The sequence below is a fragment of the Lichenostomus cassidix genome, chromosome 20 (assembly GCF_008360975.1).
Source record: "Lichenostomus cassidix isolate B80296 chromosome 20, HeHo_3.0, whole genome shotgun sequence".
NCBI classification, from domain to species: Eukaryota; Metazoa; Chordata; class Aves; order Passeriformes; family Meliphagidae; genus Lichenostomus; species Lichenostomus cassidix.
This window is the reverse complement of record NC_139500.1, coordinates 10,009,673-10,031,653: the sequence shown is the minus strand read 5'-3', so window position 1 is coordinate 10,031,653 and position 21,981 is coordinate 10,009,673. Positions and strand designations below refer to the sequence as shown.

The 21,981-nt window shown below is 43.1% G+C and overlaps 1 long non-coding RNA gene across 2 annotated transcripts in view; it reads left to right on the top strand.

Annotated features, from left to right (window-relative positions):
* LOC146428810 (uncharacterized) overlaps window positions 1–21,168 on the top strand; it is a 32,681-nt gene extending 11,513 nt beyond the window's left edge. The window contains exons 2-5 of one of the 2 annotated variants that reach the window (XR_014855937.1): window positions 2,013–2,141; window positions 15,293–15,524; window positions 19,248–19,736; window positions 21,063–21,155. This is a non-coding gene — a long non-coding RNA (uncharacterized LOC146428810). Of the gene's footprint in view, window positions 1–2,012; window positions 2,142–15,292; window positions 15,525–19,247; window positions 19,737–21,062 lie in introns of both variants that reach the window. The other variant, XR_014855936.1, reaches the window with a different exon arrangement.
* Window positions 21,169–21,981: the final 813 nt, after the last annotated feature.

The following is a 21,981-nucleotide window of genomic DNA, read 5'->3' as shown; positions in this document are numbered from 1 at the left end:
CCAAAGGACTCCACCCTGCACTGGGGGGTTTCTTTCTGCTGCAATTTTATCTTTAAATATAAATTAATCTCTTTTATGAGAGAACAACTGCCTTGGTCTAGTTGGCCAGGTTTTCTTATATTGAGCCTAATTTATGAGAAGATAAGGAATCCCTGGCATATGCAGTTCCCTCTAGTTCAAATGTGAGGGATAAATCCAAAAGGCAAAGCTGAGCTTGGGAAAAACAGAAAAGCAGATTCAATGTCATCGTGTTATCGCCACAAACATTGCACTTCATAGTCCCAGTCAGAACTCACCACCTTCCTAAAAAGAGAGTGTGTCTGAGAGGCAGAGAGCTGGGAAGATGAGAGGGACAGAAAAGCCCAAAACAGGGCAAGAAAAAATACTGTTTTTTCAAAGCCTGAAGGGGATGGAGCATGTAATGATCAGATTATCAAGCTTTGGATCTATAAATAAAGGTACCATGTTTATTCCCTTTGGGGCCCCATTGTCAAAGAGACTTTTCCCCCCTCCCTTGTCAGCCAGAGGAGATAGACATGGTTAGTCTGGGAACAAAGTGTGTGCCTCTTTCCCAGGGCCTGACACAGCTGTGGGGATGTGGGTATGACAGGGAAAGGTGCACTTCAAATGGACCTTTTCAGGAGGTGAACTCATTGTCACTTCAAAGAATCAGATGATTTACAGTGTCTGTTTATGGGCAAAAAGTAACATCTTTATCTTTCTGTGGTGTGCTGAGGAGAGACATAACAGCCTGGTCATGTGCTGGAAAGAAATGACTCATTTCATATTGGGTTTAAGTGAAACGAATGTATTACTCATTTTTATGCAACTCTAGTAAATTGTACTTATTAAAAAAAGGGGGAGTAGGATGGAGGAGGGACCATTACCTAAAGTCTAACCAAGATGTACTAGAAAATTAATTTAGAAATATGGTTGACCTCAGCTTCCTCATAATGAAAATCTGCTGACAAATCTTGTGATTTTGTTACTCTTTTTAAAGCAGCCCTTGGGATTGCTGGTAGTTCAGGTGTCAGGACCAGTTACTCATTCAGATCCCGGCTGGATGATTTTTCCATTGTTCTTCCAAAGAACGACTTCACATTCAGTCATCCTTTGGGCTTTCTGCACTGCCTGTTGCTAAAGCATCTGAGTGCAGCCCCACTGCTGAGGTCTGCTGGTGGGGTGTGAAAGAGCTCTGCAGGCTGCTGGGCTGTGAGCAGGGCTTCAGCAGCTCTGAGCATGGTCATTGCTGCTCCGGATGATGCCAAAGTCCTGTGATGTGTCCCTGTGCCAGGTTAGGCTGATCTCTGCCTCACAGCCCCTCAGAGATTTTTAGCTGACTGTCCTCTGCTTAGAGCAAATAAAACCCATTCTCCTTCCCAGAACTACTTATCATTGAATTCTGATTAACTGCAGTGCCATATCCAGAGGAGGCAGGAAAATGGCAGCACTTTTCAATTAGTGTATCCAGAACAACCTTGTCACCTCTTTCACAATCATTGCTTTTATTTTCAAAGGTTAAATAAGATCATTTGTGGCAACACTAAAGGCTATTTTCCTTCAGTGCATATGCATAGAAACCCCTCACACTGCTAAGGTGAGACTCAGATCACCAAGAGCAATCTCTGTGTTCTCTGGTGTCCCATTTTCCCATCAGTGATTTCTGCTGAGCTCTCAGAATGGCAGGTCTGTGGTACTTGGGAGTGACAAGCTGCTGGGCATCTGAGCTTCCTCCTACCTCTCTCTCTGTGAAGTTTATGGAGTTGGGCTGGAGCTGGGGGCTTGGTCACAGGGGTATGAAACAGGGTGGCATCTGCTCTGCTCTCCAGCAGCTACATCACTAGGTCCTTGTTCTGGGAGCAACCAAACATTATCTGATGTGGGTTTTGGTGAGAATTGAACTTGTGAAGGGACTCAGAAGAGTAGATATGATATTTCATAACTGGGAATTGGTTTTATCTGTGTTTTTTTTTAATGAGGTTTGTGTATTTATATTCTAAATCGCTCTTTAGGCCATTGAAAACAAAGGAGCCTGGGAGCAAGCAGAGCTGCTAAAGAAATGGAATGATTCTGGCTGGTTTTAAGGAGTGGGCAGACACTTCTCTGAAACTGAAGAGATCTAATCCTAGTCCTTCAGTCAGGTAAGCTGTAGAAAGCACTTGTGCTTGTGGAAACAAGGACTGAAAGCAAACCTAAGCAGAGCCCAGTCCTCCAGCTCAGGGGGTTTCAATAGATTTGTCTTAGTGACTGTGTAAGAGAGACTGGTTAGGAAGCACCTGGAAACTTATCTAATTTTCCCAGCTATTCCGGTTCATCTAATGAAAGATCTTATTTCTGCCTACACACACTGTTGTGCCTCAGTCCTTAGACCCCCGGTGTTGAAGCAAAACACTGCAAGAAAAATATTTACAAGACGAAATGGAAATATGGTTTCCTCCTGTTGTCAGCCCCAACTTTACCCCAGTTCTCAGAGGACTGTGAAATGTTGTGCTTTATTAATGCCTGAGTAATGATGGAAAAAACATTATTTTCTTTTTCAGGTTTTTGTAGTCACTTTACACCTTGTCAGCTGCAAAAAAAGGGCTGAGGTTGGCTGGTAGAGAAAATCTGGTGTGTTTTCAAAGGCCTTGGTGTGTAGCATAGCGCTTTTGGTATCTATTACAAAAAACCTTAGATTTTCATTGTTACATTTCTAATTAAAAGCTCACTGAAATGTAGAAAGTTTTGCAGCAGAAAATAAAAGTAAATAAGAAAAGGATTAGAGCCATAGCAAAAAGCCATGGAGACCTAAGCAAAGTGAAACCAGAGTTCAACAAATTCCCTGCGTCTTTATGAAAATCGCATCTATGAGTCAGCAAAACAAGCTCCTCTCTCATCTAAAAATGTTCATCTTGGCCATGTTCACAGCTGTGATGCTTCCAAGCCCGAGCAAGGCGGGGCTGAGGCGGGCACAGGACAGCTCCCTCCCGGTGTCCGCAGTGGTGGGGCTGGGACTGAGCACACGGCTCCTCTCGACGCTTGCGTGGAGCCATGCTGCTCGTGGCCAGACAGGGAGCTGGGATGGAGCTCTGTGCCTCACATGCCTGGGTAATTCATCAGGAGCTGCTCTGCCCGAGCCCGGGGTTGCAGCCCATTCAAAGCCCTGGCACAGACCGTGCTCACCCCTCACTTGTACACACAAACAGGGGCAGCTCTGGCTGTCGGCACTGTGGGTGGCTGGTGTTCACACCAGTGGGATTTTGCATTCTGGTTGTGGCTAGAATTGCACCAACCCTTTGTAATTTTTTTTTTTTTTTTTTTTTTTTTTTTTACAACATTGTGGAATTACTCCAGGCATCTGACTTACTCTGTCAGCCTTTCCTTGGCAAAGCAGCCTCACCTCCCCAGCAGCGTGACTCAGGATGCTTGCCTTGCTGGCTAAGGCTTTCTCTGCCTTCCTCCATGTCACCATACACCCTTTCCCTCCCTCCTAGCTCCTGCTCTCTAGCATGTTTAGCAGCAGAGCTCGTTGAAAAACACAACCATCTTCTTTGGTGTTGATCTGCCTTTGACATTCCCTGACCCGCTCCTCCAAGCCGCCCTTCCCTGAGAAGAATCCCAAACAAGCTCCTTCACCCTCTAATGCAGCGTTAAGACGATGAGCACTCAAATCCCCGAGATCTCTCCTTCCTCACAGAGGTTAAAGAGAATCGTTTTTGAGAGCTTGAGCTTTCCGCCAAGTTAAAAGGGAGGAGATCAATGGGATCTGTGCAGCCCTGACACAGTGCCCTGGAGGTCACGTTCCCGAATCCAGGCTGCCGAGCCCTGCCAGCGCTGTCTGAATCACAGAGCTGGTTAGATTGGAAAAGAACTCTAAAATCATAGAGCCCAACTGTTAATCTAGCACTGCCAATTACACCATTAAACCATGTCCCTAAATGCCACATGTCCCATCTGGAAAGATTCAAGAAAAACCATGTGGGTGGGAAATGGAGGACTGCCTCAGGTAGGAGGTTTTGCAGGAAACTTTTGGGAAGGAAGCCGGTTCAGGGTGGCTGTCTGGCTGCTCTCCAGAGGCATTTTCATCTGAAGATAACCAGGCATGAATTTCTTATCCTTTTCCATTATTATTAGCAGCCTGGAACTGGGCATGGAGAAGAGCACTTGGGTTCTACCAGTGGGGGCTATGAGCTGTGGGCAGGGTCCTTCGATGTAAATATTGGCCAAGGGCTCCTCCAGCAGCTCAGCTGGAAGCAGGGACTGGGCAGAGCTCCCTCAGCCTGGCTGGTGCTTCCTTGGAGGTGTCCCCTCCCTGGCCAGCCCTCAGTGAAACCTTCAGCCCCTTCTCTGCCCAGGACAGCACCTGGCTGTCAGGCTATGCTAGGGTGCTGACACAGCTGTGAGAAGAGGATCCCAATGCATGGCTTTATCCCAGGATGCTGGGGTGTGGGATGAGGGTGGATGTGAAAGGATGCAGGATAGGTATCAATGTGCACTGCAGGCTAGTAGGTGGACATCCCAGGAGCTCATGGATGTCAGCAGTGACCATCGCTGGGGAAACCCTTGGGAATGAGGCCATGGAGTGTGAGGGTGTAGCCTGGGAGATGATGATTTCATGTGCTTCTTTTTGGGTTTGTTAAGGGCAATCTCTGCTAACTGCAAATAGTTGTGCAAAAAGAAGACAAATGCTAGACACTAAATGTATTTTAAGCTTGCCAATGGTAACAAAAATAGGGGGATTTATTGAAATTGGACTTGATTTCAAAGTCTTTTTTAATCTAGTCCCTGTGCTCCATTCATCACATGGCTGGCTGGTCATCATTTTCAGGGCTGCTGGCCCCTGTGAATACAGATGCTTATGCAGAGCTGGAGATGTATTTCCACCATGTCTGTGCAGGCATTTCTGTTAAAACTAGGGGTGAACTCATTAAGTAAAGGGAGTGAAAGGGACTAAGAAGCCCCACCAGCTCTGTTTGGAGTAATTCATGTGCTCTCTGAGTGTACAGTGGGGTTGTGCACACCTTTCCAGTCCTGTATTTTCTGCTCAGATTAAGGCCAGGCCTTAGCACTAGAGGCTGAGGCAGGGGTCTCAAAGGCAAAAATCTGGTTTCTATTTCAGGCAGTGCCACTGCAACATGCTTTTTAAGAGGGCTGGTGGATTATGCTTTTCCCACAACCAAAGGGAAATGTACCCAAAAGGGAGTGTTAAGAGGCAGCCAAGGGAAAGAGGAAAGGGGTGATGTGATCTGATACCCGCTGACCTCTCTTGTATAGGCATATCTCCCCTCCTCTTGGGTACCCTGAGAAACACACAGCCCTCCACAGAACGGATGTTCTCTGACTTTTCTCCCCCACACCCTTTTCCCCCCTTCCTTTAGCCCTTGATCTGTTTAGAAATTCCCATTTGTTTGCCTCTCTGGTTTCCATAACCTCACTGACACTGAGGCACCAAGGAGAGCCCAGTGTTAGTGGCTTAGCCGTGGAAGTTCAGCTCAGTCCAGCTGTGGGCAGTTCAGTGTTCGCCCTTCCTTTGTTTTTTGGTTTGGGATTTTTTTTTTCCACTACCATGTCCATTTCTGCAGAAGCAGCTGACACTTTAGTCACAAGGCCAGAGTCACAGATCTACCAAAGCTCTTAATACCCAGTTGTATATTTGTGTGTGCATTTTCTTTTTCAGGGTAAGTACATCTTTTAGGGATGGAATAACAGTTTGTCCAAGAATCAACAGTCTTCAGGAAGCCAAATAGTCTTGCAGCCAAGGCTTGTGCACTTTCCTTGAGGTTTTGGGGATGAGTTGCTTGCCTGTCCTCTTACATAAAAGAGAAGCAAATTGTCAGAATAAACAGATTTTTAAATATACAACACCATCAGTCAGAGCTTGGGAGGAGCTCATTGGCTGGAAAAGAGATCAAGGCAACCGGGAATTTGGATGGCCTGACTGAGGAGTTTGGACTAAAAGGTTCTTTTTCATTCACTGGAGCTAGTAATTTTTTTCTTTCTACTTTTTTTTTTCTTTTTTTTTTCTTTAGGTAATCAGCCAGGAAAGAAAAAAAAAATCCTCCTCCTTCCTGCAGGCAGTGAGTCTGGACTCAGAATCCTAGTTTGCTGTTTTATAATTTTTTTTTCTTTTTTTCAAAAAGACATTGCTAGTGGGTATGAGTCCTTGCCTCGGAGCACACTGGAGAAGCAGCTAGCGTGCAGCTCTGGGGTGGTTCATTGTTCTCTGATTCACAAGTCAGTGACTAATTCAGGTTAACTATGGCCATCTGAAGATCACACTCTCAGTTTTACAGTCAGGGTTAGGTCAGCTTTAATCAGCCCTGCCCAGGGAGGGAGCTCTGGCAGGAATTGGACTGAGAGGAAAATCCTGGTGCACTATGTTTTGGTGAGCTGCAGGACATTTCTGTACAGTTGGTTGCCCACCTAGGGAAGAGAGGTCCTTGCAGCTGTTTTTCTCAAGGTGCCATCAGGACTCTCCCAGGATAAATTCCTGCTCCCTGGGCATAGCTAGATTTGCAGGTTGCCCCGTGATTACAGCAGGACAGGGGGAGAGGCTAGGAGGTTCAGCTTTCCTGTGTATCCTCAGAGCAGCAGGGCACTGTCTGCAACATCAACGCAAAGCAGTTGTCTGTGAAATTTCATTACATTTACAGGCAGCGATTGTTATTCCAGAGCAAGGAGAGGAGGTGGAAAGAGGCTGAGGTCCAGCCAGGAGTTGGCTAGACTAGTTCTTGGATTGTTTTCCACGCTGTGGTTATCCTTATCTGCATCTGGAAACTGGAGTGTGTTGTATGTGTTTGTAAGAGCAAGCGGATGTGTGAAGTGTTCTGGCAAAGTCAGAGACCTCATTTTCCCCTCAGTATAATGCAGCCTGATTAGATTGTTATTGACATGCTGAGAACCTGCTAGGGTTGTTACATCTCTGTGGAAAGGCATCTGTCTGTTCCTCTTCTCCCTTCTGCCTGGAAGGATTGCAGAGCTGGAAATGGGAAGGACCTTTCAGATGGCAAATCCAGCTGTGAAAGAAATCTGCTGGGAAAGCACGGTGTGCCCGCCAGCTGACCAGCAGTTTGACAATGTATGTGGAGCTGTGGGCCAATTAATATCAGTTTGGAACGATTAGTAATTCCCTAGTGGGCAAAAAAGTAAGGAAAAAGGAAAAGAAATAACCCACAATAAACCCCTCAAAACTGCTGTAGTCTGCTGGATATTTTTCATCCTGTAGATCATTGCTGACCAGAGTTACTGGCAGTGTTTGGGTGATCAGATTTGTCTGAATTATTGCACCATGTCAGAAATGTGCAGTGCTCCACGTGCTGTTGCAGCTTTGACTGTTCAGGCTAAAGCAGAGAGGTAGGTGCAATGTCCAGGAGAGGCTGTGGATGTCCAGGGTAGGCTATGCAGTTCTGCATGCAGGTACCTGAGCGAGCTGCCCCACTGCAGCATGTGGTGCTGTGAATCTCCACCTAATGGCTTTGGGCAGCTGTGTGTCTGTGCTGCTCTCTGTACTCGAGCTGCTCCGTGCTGGATTAGCTCAGGTATTCTGCCTAGTGCTGCACAGTGACTTCTAAAAACAAGCAGGAGAGGGTGTGGAATAACTGGCTTTAAAAACATTCCCCTTCTGTAAAACGGCTCTTGTGAACTTTGCACCCTGAGATGGTCAGATAATGGCAATTCTCACATTCAGGATTTGCCTTTGCAGGATGAGGACAGACTCAGTCTAAATATCTGGGATGTTGCTGTCTTTGATCACAGCTGACGCAACCTTAAAAATCCTCATCCTGAAAGCTCTCTGAAGACAGATTTGTCTCCAAGAATGGTTTTGGGTTCAGCAAAATTGCATGTTTCAGTGAAATGATATTTCTTTTCGCCAGCTTATTTATATTCATCATAATTGTCTCACTGTGATGCCTCCTATTCATTTGCTGGATCCACTTGTCTTGCATCTTGTTCTGACTCTGAGTGCTTTTTAGGGTAAGCCTGTCTTTTGAGAATGTGCATGATTGGTACCATTGGAATAGTTTTCATGTGCTTGCAAGAAGTGCATTGCTAAGCAAAGTAAGCAGGGGAGCTGGGAGAGATGAGTGGAAAATGACTACATGAAGAAGAGGGAAGAATTAAAATAGATGGCAAGGAGTTAATCAAATAAACAAAGGTTCCTTTTCAAAAAAAAAAATAAATCCAAGATTATCTATAAGCATGGGATGCAGACAGCAGAAGGTGCCAAATGCTTCCTCACACCCTTGAAAGAAAGGTGATGTAAAGAAGAGAAAGCAGGCTAGAGTTACTTTTGTGCACTGTTTGAGCAACGGAGTGCGATATAAGAACATCTAGGTTCTCTTTTAAGTCTTCTGAATGCACTTGGTGCTGAGTGCAGGTTTTCCTCTCCCATCAGACAACCTGTCATGTGTGCTCCACTGATGAACACCAGCTCTGCCACGTTTCCTGGAAAACAGCACATTAAGTTACTCCTCATTGTAACTTTCCTTAAAATCAAGTACAAACTATATATCAGTCATCATAAATAAATAGAAAAAGCTCTGAGACTGGAATCATCTGTGTGCTGTAGAGGGGAAAGATATTCTTCCAATGTACCCTACAGCTGCCCTTGTTCCTTTACTTTCACAACCTGTATTTATTTATGAGCATGGCTGCCCAGAGGAATAATCTGGTGACATGCTTTGTGTTCCTTGAATCAGTCTTTTGACTGGGATAGGTGAGTGATAAATTTTTCTTGTAGTACTTGACTGACTCCCACCATATTAATCAGTGATAACACATAGATGGTCAAAGTCCCAGCACAGCCAGGGTAAGAGTGAGGAAAGAATCAGGTGAGATGGTCAGTGTGCACCTTATTTACCCAGTACAGAGTGAGCTACTGGCAATATTTCTCCATCAGGCCCCAAGCCTGGAACTCACAGATCTCACAGAATTTCAGAGCTGTTTCTTTCATGAGGTCTAGTAGTGTAGCACTCATGATCCCCATTTCAGGTTCTCGTACCTGCTTACAGCCCATCTGCTCTAGTCCTGCAGCTTGTTCTTGCTCCTCAGATCTGGAGCTGCCATCCAGCATGTGGTGGTCTTCACCTGGCCCAAAGCATGTGTGAGAAGTGCCTGTCCCTGGTGTGAGATCACAGCTCTGACCATCACCTGGCAATCAGCTATGTTGGAACTTATAAAATGTCACTGTGTGAAGAAAGACATAGATGTGGAAATTACTCTTTGCTATTAAACATTGCTGTGGCATCTTGCATTGCTATTTTCCAGTCTGTAACTTGTGTGAGGGAGCAGCAAACCTGTCATTCGGTGGAGCTGGTGGTTTGGTACTGATCACCAACCACTTGGCCTTTTCAAATTTGAAATGCTGCAAATGCTCCATCTGCAGAAGCCATAAAGTGATTGCTGGGCAGGACTGCTCCAAAGGCATTGAGTGGAGCCAGATGAGGGTAACCTGAGCTCCTCACTGTGAGCCTTTGGATTCAGAACCACATTTGATCCAAGTTTACACTTGATGTGTTGTGGAAATAGGTTTGAAGGGAATGCCATGGCTCTCTTCAGACTGTGCTGGTCAGCTGTTGGCATCAGGTTGTGTGGTTGAGACTTGCAGTCTTCTTGCATCAGCTCTGCTGCCTCTAAATGAGCTGAAGGAGAAATCCAAGGACAGCCTCTCTGACATTGCTCTGTTTTAAACAAGGGACTCAAAATTCTAAATATTCTTGACTCTTCCTGCTTTTTGATATCAAAATGTCACAAAGTGCAAATATGACATCTTGCAGTCTATTGATAGGGGGAGAAGAATCCCACTTCTGCTTGGTGTTTTGTTGGATGTTGGACCCATTGTGTACTTGTAGTCTCACTAGCTCTATTATTTATTTCATTTTAGCAGCAAAAGTAAAATATCTACAGGAACAAACAACAAGAATTACAGCATCTCAGAAACTGAAAGAGCAGTTGTTTCTTAGTAGTGGTAAATGCTTGGGCAATACTTGGAAAAGAAGTCATTAGAGCTTCTTACCTTTGGGAACTACATCCTTCTGCCTCGGAAATGCCTGTATTCCCAACAGCTTTTCTGTCCGTTAAATAATGTGGGCGTATGATTTGAGTCCTGAGACATAAAGGATGGAAGCATGTACCTGAAATTAGGCATGTGTGTGCTTTCTGCTGAGTAAGTGTGTCCTAGTCAGGTATTTAAATTTTAAATGCACTGGGGCCCTCACTCATAAAGCAAGCAAATTTCAGCCTAGACAGCAGTGGGAGGAATAAACATTAAGCTCAAAACAAACTGTTATCAAAGTAGCTCTTCAGACTATGTAGAATTACACTTTAAGATGGGCAGAGCATCTTTAAAACCCTTTTGCAGTAGCTAAGAGCTCATACATTAGCTTTCATGAGAGGCATTACAGATGTCTGTGAATATTATATAAACACCAGCCTGTTTGCAACAGTTTATAAACTTAAATATTTTATAAGAAAATACTGAACATTTAACTCGCCTTGTATTTTTTATACAGCAATAAAAACACCATTTTTATCAAAAGTTGCTGGGAAACCTGACTAATAATGTAACACTTTGTTATAAACTAGGAGGAAAGTTCACTGGTCTAGAATTAATAAGGTGTGTAATCTGTACAGGAATTTTTACACTACAGGGGGAAGCAGCTAACTTTGGCTTTGCTTCTGCATAAAGATGCATGTAATTTTTGAGAATGTTCTCTGAGGCATCTTTATGTCTCTGTGGCTAAAGAGGTTTCCAGCTGGACACTGCTTGGGAAAGGAAAATATGATGTCCACATATGAGATAGATGCATGGACCTTGGTATATTTGTTTGTGACCTTCCTGCAGGAGGCAGGAAATGGCAAGTTTTAGACCTGAGCATTTTTTCTGAAATATATATCAATGGGGGCTGCATTTCCATGATGGAAAAGTGTAAAACAATGAGTGAGCAAGCCTAAATTGTTTTCCAAATTGTTTAAGGTAAATTGTTTTCCACAATTTACCATAACATTTCCAGTAGGAAGGCAGCAGCTTTACTCCCTCCAAGCAGAGCAGTTGTATGCTCTAAGTGGAGGACTGTGAAGGGTTCTGGGGAGTTTTAACATAGGTGTACCAGGCAGCCATGAATTTTTGGAGCTATCAGGCTTAAGTAGCAGCTGAATGAAGTTTGAAAATCATGGCTTGAAGGAATAATTAGGAGGAGGAAAAGTTTCAGCTTCTAATTATTTTCAGATCTGTACTTTGTTATAAGCTCAGTTTTAATTTTTTCAAGTCTCTGCTGCTGATTATTGTCATTGTTCTGATTTTCCTGATTGATTTGATTGTTTTCATTGCTTTTATTGCCTAAATATCTTCATCAAGATTGACTTTTAATGCAAACATTCTCTTTGCTTTCTGTAGAAATTCAACTTCTAATTGTGCAGGTATTTAAGAGGTTCCTTCCTCCTGTGCTCATACAGGTGCCCAAGAGTTGTTCCATTAAAATCCTTCATCAGCAAGTGCTGTGGGCCAAGCTGGGCTGACACAATAGTAGAAATTCTTGGTCCTCTCTGATTGTCACTACTGATGGAGTGAATGTATGTAACAGTAGGAGAAAATTCTCCATGATTTGTTAACTCTTATCCTTTGTTTTCTCCAGAACACAGCAACCCATCTAGGGTGTAATTCTATTTGCAAGGCTGAGTGAATATTTTTCCACTCCAAAATTTGCATAACACTTGGTCATTTAGAGCAGAAGAATAAACAGCATCTGAAATTTTGAATTATTTAGGAATGTACCTTTACTCACAGAGTGATAAGACTGTCCCTAAATGGCCCAAGGTGTGAAAGAATAAACTTCTTGTCCCTTAAAAGGAGAACACAGCATTAACTGCAAGGATCCAGAGTTCCAGGGTATTTGTACCTCTTAATTCTTCCAGGAATCATGGAACTGGCTTTGCTTAATGGAAGATCATGTGTGTTGCAGGGGAAATTCCTTTCAGATCTACACAGACATCAGGTCAAAAATTTGTGCTGGCCAAAAATGTTATTGCAGTTGACTAAGGTAGGCTGAAAAATGGTGGCCAGGAAAATGCACACTCTGGAATAAATGATAGTGTTCATGAGGCCAGATCTCACACGTATGTATGTCAGGATTAATTCCTACAGTTATTTCCACTTTACATTGGCATAAACATTGTAGAAAATAAGGTTAGCATTTGTGCCATCTACAGAGCAAACACCAGTGCCAGCCTGAGTTGTGCAATATTTTGTGTGTTTTTCCTATAGTTGAACAGGAGTGTGGCTTCCTTAAAGCATGGAAATGTCAGAAGATCTATAACCAGGCTTGTCCCTACGGCTTGAAGTGTTCTGCAGTCAGTTCTTTTCTGTAATTTTATGTCTGTATTTCTATTTTGAATAATTCAGGAAACCTTCCAGTCTCCTTTGTTCAATGATTCTATCAAGCCACCTCTATGCTGTGAGGCTACAATGGGTGAGAGATAGTCCTTCATCCCCACCAGTTTGGTTTTTTTTTATTTTTTGGAAAAGGTTTATGAGCTCCATTTGAGTCGTTGGAAGCTGAGACACTAGATGACTTGGCCAAGGTCATACAGGAAATTTGGGATGGAGAACCAAACATATGATTGCTGCTGGTTTCCAAGCCAACACTCAAACCACTGGGCATCCTTCTTAATTTCCAGTCTTTTCTGGCATTGCTACCAACTTTCTGATCCAATTCCTCAACCACTTTGTGCCTCTTTTTTGCTCCTGTTGTACATAAATCCAGCCTCACAAGGTAACATACCAAAGCAGTCAATAGGCACACAGCAATTTCCTCAGCCAGTTTCACTTCTCCTTCACAACTTGCCCACCAACAAAATTATTCCTTGCTTGGAGCATTTCACTGAACCATTTCTATTCAAAAGTATCTGTTAGCACTTTGCTAAGCCTCAGACTGAACATCTTTGATCCACCCATTTCAAGATTAGATGGATGACAGAACCCAAACTCTAGCTCCAAAAACATCCATGTTTTGGAGGTATATTCAAAGCCCAAGCTTGGATTTGGCTCTCAATGTGGTTACTTTGATCTGTCTTCAGATTTGAATGCCGTGTCCTGTGACATCTCTGTTTCTAGCACAGAATCTCGTGTTCCTATCTGTGTGAGAGCTCTGAGACACGATGGGTGCCTCCGCGCACCTCGTGTGGGAAACGGCGCCGATGGATCCTCTCAAATTCCATTCAGGTTGTGCTTGTGTGCAGTAGGGTTTTTTAATAGTTGTTTTGTTACTCACCTGGAGGCACAGGGAATTTGGACCTTTGACAGGAGCGAAAGTGCAAGAAATCCCACTGTTGCATGGCGTTCTTACTGCACTCTCCCTCTCGCCTATTTTCCATGCAGCTGCTTCCCACTTCCTAGAAATCACATCACCGCTGCTCCTCCCCTTTATCTCCTGTCCCCACACGATGAGAACATGGTCTCTTTTTTTCCCCCATGGGTGGGAAAGCCAGGGCAAGCTTGGTACTGTGGTCTTTTGCACTAACAGAATTTTGGTGCAATTCACTCTTTCCAGGGAATTATTCTAGATTTATTCACCACAAAGCATCCAACCATAACAACTCAGTAATTTTAAGGCCTAAGGAAAAAATGTAACAAGATGTTCAAAAATTTTGGTTTGGGATAATTGGGAGTTGTTTATATCCTTGTGCTGCTGATTATGTTGTCATATACCACCATTACTGGTGTCCTCAGGAACAGGATTATCTTTGCTTGGAAACAAAACCTCCATTTTAACCACTTAAATGCTGGTTAATGTAGCTGGTAAATGGGAAGAAAAATACTCCCCTGCTGTTACTGGATGTACGAGACACTCAAAAATCATAGTGATGAGGGTTGAATAAACAGATAGATGGACAAATGAAACATAATCACTGTAATTTTTCTGATAAAATGATCAGGGCACCACAATTTTTCTTTAGACTATTTAGGGCAGAGTCTCCCACTGCTCAGTAGAATCAGCTCTTGCTCTTCTTTGGTTTGAAAATAACTTTCTGTGCATTCAGATCATACCAAACTTTCCAAGCTGTATCTTCCTGGGGTTTTGTAACCTCCAATTATTTCTGTATGCATCTGGAATTCACATCTCTGGGTCATGGTTATTCCCCTGGCTCACTGAAATGCCAGGGTTACACATGAAGTCCAGTGGATAATTCTAGTAATGGAAATGTGTTGTAGAAGGTATGGGGCTTGTCAGTCCTGCTTCTCCTCAGCTTTCCTGGGACAGCTGGAACCAGTATTTTCTACTATTCCACTAGAAAGAATTGTTCTGAATGGACTGGGGCTAAATGCTCTTTGCAGTGCTTGGAGAGTTAAAAAGAAGTTTAAGTATAAATTACATTTGCACTCATAAGACATTTTTAGAGTTCCAGGGTGGCATATGAAAGCGTTCTTGTGGGGGGTTTTTTATTATTATTATTTTGTTGGGTGTTTTCTGTTTGTTTGCTTTAAGGCCATACCAATAGCATGTATAATAAATGCTAAAGTTCTGTACCAATTTCCAGCCAATCTGAGGTTTTCAGCAGTGATTTTCCTCTGATTTCATGGGATCTGGGACCTGGAATGCAGCAACCTTAGATGTACTTTGTTGAGAGAAAGCATTGTCTGCACCCAGAGTTTTCATAACGTCTAATTTAAATTGCATCTTGGATTTTTTGGAGGAAAAAAAAGTCTCAGAGACTGTAGAGAGGAAAATGAGCCATTTCCTTAGCTTGAACCTGCATGAATTAGTGGTAAAGTGTTGATCTCTAAACTTGCAGTTTCTGAACCATAAAATCTGTTTATTTCACCCTATAAAAGAACATTTTAACTTATATGGCTATTTAAGTTTAAAAGCTATTAGAGAAGTGGGTGGGGAGAGGCAAAGAAGCAGCTTGAATCAGTAATTCAAGCTTGCAATACAATCTTCATCTGCTGCATAGCTTGCATAGAAATCCCCTTCAATGTGGATTTTCTGTGCTTGTAGCAGTCCCACCATACAGGAAATATACAGTATATATTCCCAACATTATCCATAATTGTAGTGAAGCTTATAAAGCAACCCATTCCTTGTATGTTCCTGGTGATCTGCAATAACTGGATATTCTCAAGTATGCACTTAAAAAAGGGGAAAACATTGCAAGAGCTGGCAGAAGTCGTCTGCAGAGACTTTCCAAAGGGAGTTGGGGGAAAGTCTGTATTGATCTGCCCTTACTGCAGGAACAGCAGCAGCTTTGATTGAAAACCTCCCTACCTGTGCTTTCTTTTGTATCTGAATTTCAGGGGGGTTGTGTCTCCCTACAGACTGAAAATGCTGGGGCTAAAATCGTGTCAATCAAGTGCCTCCGTGGGTGCGCAGGACAAAGTCACAGCATCCCTGGGAGAGGGACGGAGTGTGACAAGGAGGGACTGCTCCTGCTGTAGGCAAGGCAGGGGTGGAGGGAGCCTGGATGCAGCTCCTGCACTCTCCTGCTACCCCGTGCCTTAGAGAGCAGTGAAGAAAGCAGAGAGGGGCGTGTGCTGATTTAAATGCAAGGTGAGTGTTTGTCCTTTGTCCCAGGGTGGGGCACAGGGAGGGATGGCTTCGCACAGCCTCTGCTGCTTATTCCCATGCACACACAGAGCAGCTTTGCTACAGCAGCCACCTTCAGCAAAACGAAAGAGAGGTTTTGATTCTCTCTCTGCAAAATTGGTAGCAAATTGTCAATGCTTTGAGAGGCTGTGCTTCACTTGAGCTGAGCAGGCCTTTTCTCTCTAACTATCCCTGAACTTGCAGTACCTTGCTAAAAATAGTTCAAAGCGTAACCGTGAGTTCCCTGAACTGTGGTCTTACCAGTTCTGTATTATTCGATTCACCATTCCTTTGAAAGTATTCATCCTTCCCCTCATAAAACTTAAATCAGCTTGTTCTTTGGTCCAAGAGTTGACATCATTATGATGCTACATCCTATGTAATGGTGTGAGAGCTGGAAAAGCATTCAGAGGAAAACCACGCAGTGAATTGAATTTGCAGTGCCTCAGCCCTTGCAGTCTGAGCTCCCTCCTGCCCTCCTCATTTACTTGTACTTTTAAAACCTGTGCAGGTCCTTGGAAATACCCCACGATAACAGCAGCACAGTCCTGAGTATTTATCAAGGGTCTTTTTAATGTTCCCACTTTTCTTTCCATGACCCTGCTTGTTTAACAATGTTTGGGAGAGCAAAAGTGATTGTTTTACCAAATTAAGCTAGATTGCTTGCCAGGAACAGTGGATAGAATCTTGTTGACAGATTTGGAAACGATTATTCTTTCAGTACCTTTTGAATTATTTTTTTAAGTGTGTCTGCCATGTACTGTTTCCAAAATCAGCCCACATTTAACTGTTTAATATTATACGGCGACAGGGACAAATTAGCACCTTTCATTTTCCTATCAAAATTAACACATCCTAAGACATTTCAAGAGCTACAGACCTCTTATTTAGAAATAAATGTAGGAATATACTTAAATGTGTTCACCTCAAAATCTTGGCACAAACTTTAAGGGATTTGTGATTGATTTCAAACACCTCAGAATTTTGCCCATTTTCATAGAATCATAGATAGGCTTTGGTTGAAATGGACCTTAAAGATCATCTAGCTCCAAACCCCCTGCCATTTTCCTTACGTGTTTGGAGTTACCTTTTCTCTCCTAAGTTTTTCATATGATGTTTTTTTCTTTTTGGTGGAAAGCTGTTTTTAGAGTCTGAAACACATCTCCTCTCTTTGCTCAAGGGCTTCCTCACGGGCATGAGATGGTGTTTTGTTTTGTTTTTTCCTCCCTTTTTCATGCCTAACTTGGCCTCTGGCTTTGTTTGTTCTTCCCTCTTCCTCTGGATCATCTGGAACGGGCCACAGCTGAAAATGCACTAATGGGCAGGGTGCAGATGCTTCTGGTGATGGAAGGAAGCTCCTCCAGCTCCTGGCTGGTGTGTATCGCCCCTGGTCACATTGGCAGGGATTGCTGCTGTTTGCTTTATTGCTGTGCCTCTCTCCAGTAAAGGACACAGCTTCTTCCCAAAGCACTGCTGGTATTCAAGGCTTTTTGTCTTTTGTGTTTAAATGTCTGAAGTTTCTTATAAGGTGTTGGATCTTCCTGGGTGGCTTGTGTTTAGGTGGATGTTGGAGTTCTGACTTTAGCACCAAGATTGCTGCCATGGCAGGAGGGAAATGAAGTAGGCAGTGTTTTGAATTGTGTATTGTTTGGTGTTGGGGGATGTGATGCTAAAAATAAGGGGAATGTATAATATTAGTGTGTTCAGAAAATGTTGAGATGCCTACTCCAGGACATGATTTAGTGGTAGACCTGGCAGTGCTGGGTTAATGGTTGCACTCCATGATCTTGGAGGTCTTTTCCCACCTTTATGATTCTACAGGGCCGATTTTGCTGTCACAGGAAGTGAGTCTTTAGCTCATTCGTGCTCATTGAAGCTGCTATGCACTGGAGGTACAGATTCATATTCTTCCTGCCAGTTTTGGTCCATGCAGATACCTTGGGTTAACAGAACAGAGCATACGAATCCAAGTCAATATGTCTGTGTATTTCACTTTTCTGTTTGAGAATATTAAGGCCAGATTCTCATTTATACTAAGCCCACTTGCAATATTCTGGCAACAGAAAGATGCCTTAGCAGGAATGTAAATTAAAGCCTCTTTATACTTTTAATAGTGTTTGTAGTTTCACTTGGCTGCGGTACAGGAATGACACATGTCTATTCAAATGGCATTTGCCATCCTGTTGATGGTTGCTGATATTTTTCATGCCTCTACCCCCTAACTAACTAGACCATGAGTCTACTGCAGTCACAGCTTTCCAATTTCCTTAAAATGTGGTTTTTTTCTTGAAATATCTAAACCAGGATTTAAGAATAAGGCAGTTTTTCTGTCCTTTGTTCACTATGTGGTGACCCTGGTTTTGTCTGCATGAATCTCTAGTAAATGTCCAGTTCTGCAGTGCTCAGACAAATTATTCTTGCCGTGTCTGTTGCTTAAATTTGGGAGAGGGTTCTCCATCTAAGTATGCCTTGTATAGTGCAGAGCACCTTTGTATTTTTTGATTAAGAAAACCTCTAGTAAAATACCCTACATTTTGGGCTGTTGGAACAAGAACCTCACATATATTACATTAAGTCACTTCAGGTTTTACATGCTCCAGGTCCATTTTAATTTCTATTCATTAATATCCTGCATACCAGTGCCTCAGTTTTGAAATGGGAAAATACCCCCAAAAACCCCAGCTGTTTAAGGAGTAAAGAAGTGAGACCTGAAGCACAAGGCTTGTAGAGAAGCTGCATGTGAACTATACAGACTTTGGGAAAAGTGTCAATTTCAGTATCTACTTACTATATTTCAGATAAAATACTGCTTTTACAATGTCTGAAAACATAGTATAAGCATTTTATTAGATCTACAATTGTAGATCTGACTTATAAGGTCTTGTGCTAAATTACCACACATTCAACAACTCAGGTTGCAAAGAGCCTTGGAAAAAAGCCTCCAAGGCAAATCCAAAATGACCCTTTGTTTGTCTGGAATTTTTGCTTTTTTAGAAATAAATTTTAGTAAGGAATCACTGAAAAGTCCATTGCCTTGAGACTGGTATAGAAAGAAATTATAATGCTCTTCTCTCTCATGGAAATCTAGAGCTCTCCAGTGATGTAAGTCTCCCATTCCTTCCTTCTAAGTTCATAAGAACTTAGTCCAAAATCTGTCTGTGGCCTAGGTCTCACTGCTGACTTGCCATAGTCTCTGTCCCTGTTGATATTAAATGGAAAAAAATGTGCACAAGAAAACAGAAAGAAAAGAAAGGTCTAACAAATTAAAATGACAGTATTTAGAACTCCTGAGGAGTCAGATCTTAAAATAATTTATGTTGGTGAGAAAGCTCAAGGGTCTCAGTGCACATAAATTGGCATAAGACGTAAGAAACGCAAATATTTATAAGATTCTCTAATTTAGTAAATGGATTCTTAAAAACTAAGAGCTGAATAGCCTCCCCATGTATATAAAGAATGTGACACCACTCTGCAGATGTCCACAGAGCATAATGTACAGTGCAAAGCATTTCTGCAGAAACCTCTTATCTCCTTGATATTCCTAAGTCCTCCTCATATCTTCCTGTGGATGTTTGGCATCTTCACCACAATACTTTCAATCCAGATGAGCTGTTCCCTCTATTTCTCCTTCATCTGAAAGTATATTTTTCTGCATTTCTAGATTAAATATTTTTCTCATGTTGATAGGTGACTGGAGGAATTTTCTGAGTGACTGATATGATAAAGACACCCCTTTTGGGAGTAGCTTGCACGAGGAGCATTGTAAGGCTGAAGAGGAAAGCTAGAATTTAACATCTGGTTCTGTCACCGAGGCTCAGCTGCCACCAGTTGTTTACTTATCACTCTGCATTGCTAATTTCTGAAGGATGAAATATTCCAAACCCAAAAAAGTCATAATTTGATGAGAAGGAAGGCCTTCATGGTGTGTGCACTTCTCTCTGTGTGAAGAGGGGCGTCTCTCTGAAGATGGAGGCCTTGCCAAAGGTGCAGGCCTCTCCCGAAGATGGAGGCCTGTCCTGAACCCTCATGAGCTCCGTGCTCACTGGCAGGGCAGGGGCTGCCGAGCTGGAGCCGCTGACAGGGGAGGTGATGGAGTGTCTGCCGGAGCCGTGCATGGCGGCGGGTCAGCGCCCGAAATGTGAGAACAAAATGGGCCCGGGCGCTAATGACTGTCAGGTGCGCGCCAGGGCCTGCGGGGCGGCCGGGAATTAGCGCTTGGCACCCGGCACGGGGCTCCTGGCTGCCAAGTTAAACACAAACGGGGCCTCGTGTAAATAAACAAGGGCACAGGGAGCTTTTCCTCACGCCGGTTGTGTGTGGAGTCCATGCACACACATCCCATCTCTTGCACGCATGGCTCCTCCCCAGGCAGGACACCAGATGAGCTCCCAGCACTGTTTCCCATTTACAGGCCAAGGGACAAAGCCCTCTCTTTGCTAGGGGCTGTTAAATCTCTTGGAGCATCTATTTCCTTCACTTCCTTGCCCATGCAGATGCTCACCTTGTAGGATGTTGCCTTCTTTACCTCAGTCATCCTCCTGATCTCTCAGGGCACGTCCTCTTTCAGCCATCAGCTCTCCTTTTATATTCCCAGCCCTCTGTGATACACACCAAGATTACATTTCTGCTTTGGCCTGGATTATGTTTTCCAGGCCAATATATTATGCCACTTTCACACTCCCCTCCCTGCCCCATCTGGCTTCCATCCTACCCCCATAAAGATTATTAATATCGCCTGTTTCCAAGCGATTTATTAGCAGGGGCCTAACTGGTGCCATTTCCCATTTTAGTAGAGCACTGAAAATAATCCTGAGGAGTGTGCCCAGCTATAAAAACGTACTTATACTGTCATATTTGCAGTTTCAAACATGCACCACTTGATAGTCTCAAAAGTGCTGTTTAATTGGGGTTTATGGGTTCTAATTAATTATACTATGTAAAAAAATTACTTGTCCCATTACAGCTCTCTGTGGTTTACTCTGAAGAGCAATGCAATTTAGAGATAAATTGTCCTTCTCTATCCCCCTGCTCCCCCTCTTCGCAGCAAGTTCCAGAATGGTTTAATTCTCTTTTAACCCAGGAATGAAGCTGAAAGAAAACAACATTTTGTTCAGGAGACACACCTTTTCCCCATACCCATAAACAGCTTTAAATGTGACTCGAAATGGTTCCATGTTCTTTCTGCTGAATCAGGTGGTGAAATTGTGAATAATCCTGAGGCTTTGCACAGCTCAGGTCTGAAGGGGCTGGGATTTTGCAAAGAGTTGAACATGATGGCTGCTTTGTGCCCTCTGGATTATTTCCTCTGATTATACAGGGGTAAAAGTGAAGGCAGCTGAGCATGAGTGCAGGATTTTTTGCTGGATGAAGGTCTAAGTTAAGTTTCTTTCCATGAACCTGTAGGAAAACAATGTGGTAAAGGATCTGCCTGCCTCTATGGCATTTTGGTGTGACAAGCAGCAGAAGAAACCTCTCAAGTTAATTTTCTATTCACTCTTGCAGAATCATGAAGCCTGGATTACTCAAACAAATTTTGGGGCAGCCTTCTGACTCTTAAATACTTCCTGGAATGACTTCGTGAAAAATGAGCAGCCAAGCAGGCACACTCATGGTTGTTTAAAATATACTATTAAATTGCATCCCTCACTGTAATAAATTTGGTCTCATGAGGCAAAACATGAAATATAGTAGAGCTGAAGTAGAAAACATTGTATCCCATGACAAGAGGGAATAGCTTTACGCTGAAAGAGAGTAGGTTTAGATTGGATATTAGGAAAAAATTCTTCCCTGTGAGGGTGGTGAGGCCCTGGCACAGAGTGCCCAGAAAAGCTTTGGCTGCCCCTGGATCCCTGGAAGTGTCCAAAAGCCAGGTTGGACAGGTCTTGGAGCAACCTGGGATAGTGGAAGGTGTTCCTGCCTGTGGCAGGGGGTTGAAATGAGATGATCTTTGTGGTCCCTTCCACTCTAAAGCATTTTGTGATTCTATGACTTTATCTGGAAGTTCAGGAGTCAGAGTGTTAACTAATGAAGACAGACTGGGCAAAGAAACCTCTTTAATTTGCCTTTTACAGGTAAATGCTACTTATTTTAGAAATTTCATGTCACTTCAAACTTTCGCATGTAACAGATTACCTACAAAATTATATCCCCAGCCCTTGGTGACCTCTCCATGTCCCTGCTATTATTCTTAGCACTAAAAGGTTATGATTCTTTATGTGACTGCACAAATGAGTGTTCCCTGGATCAAAAGGTTTGTTAGTCATGCTTCACTAATTTGCTTATTTTATAAAATTAATAACCATCGTGTCAGTTGCTGGAAACTTGGATTGTCCTGGGTGTCCAGATCAGTCTGCTTCATGTGCTGGAGCAGAAACTGTGAGAACTGCCAAATAAAGAAAAAAAAAAAAAGAAAAAAATCACC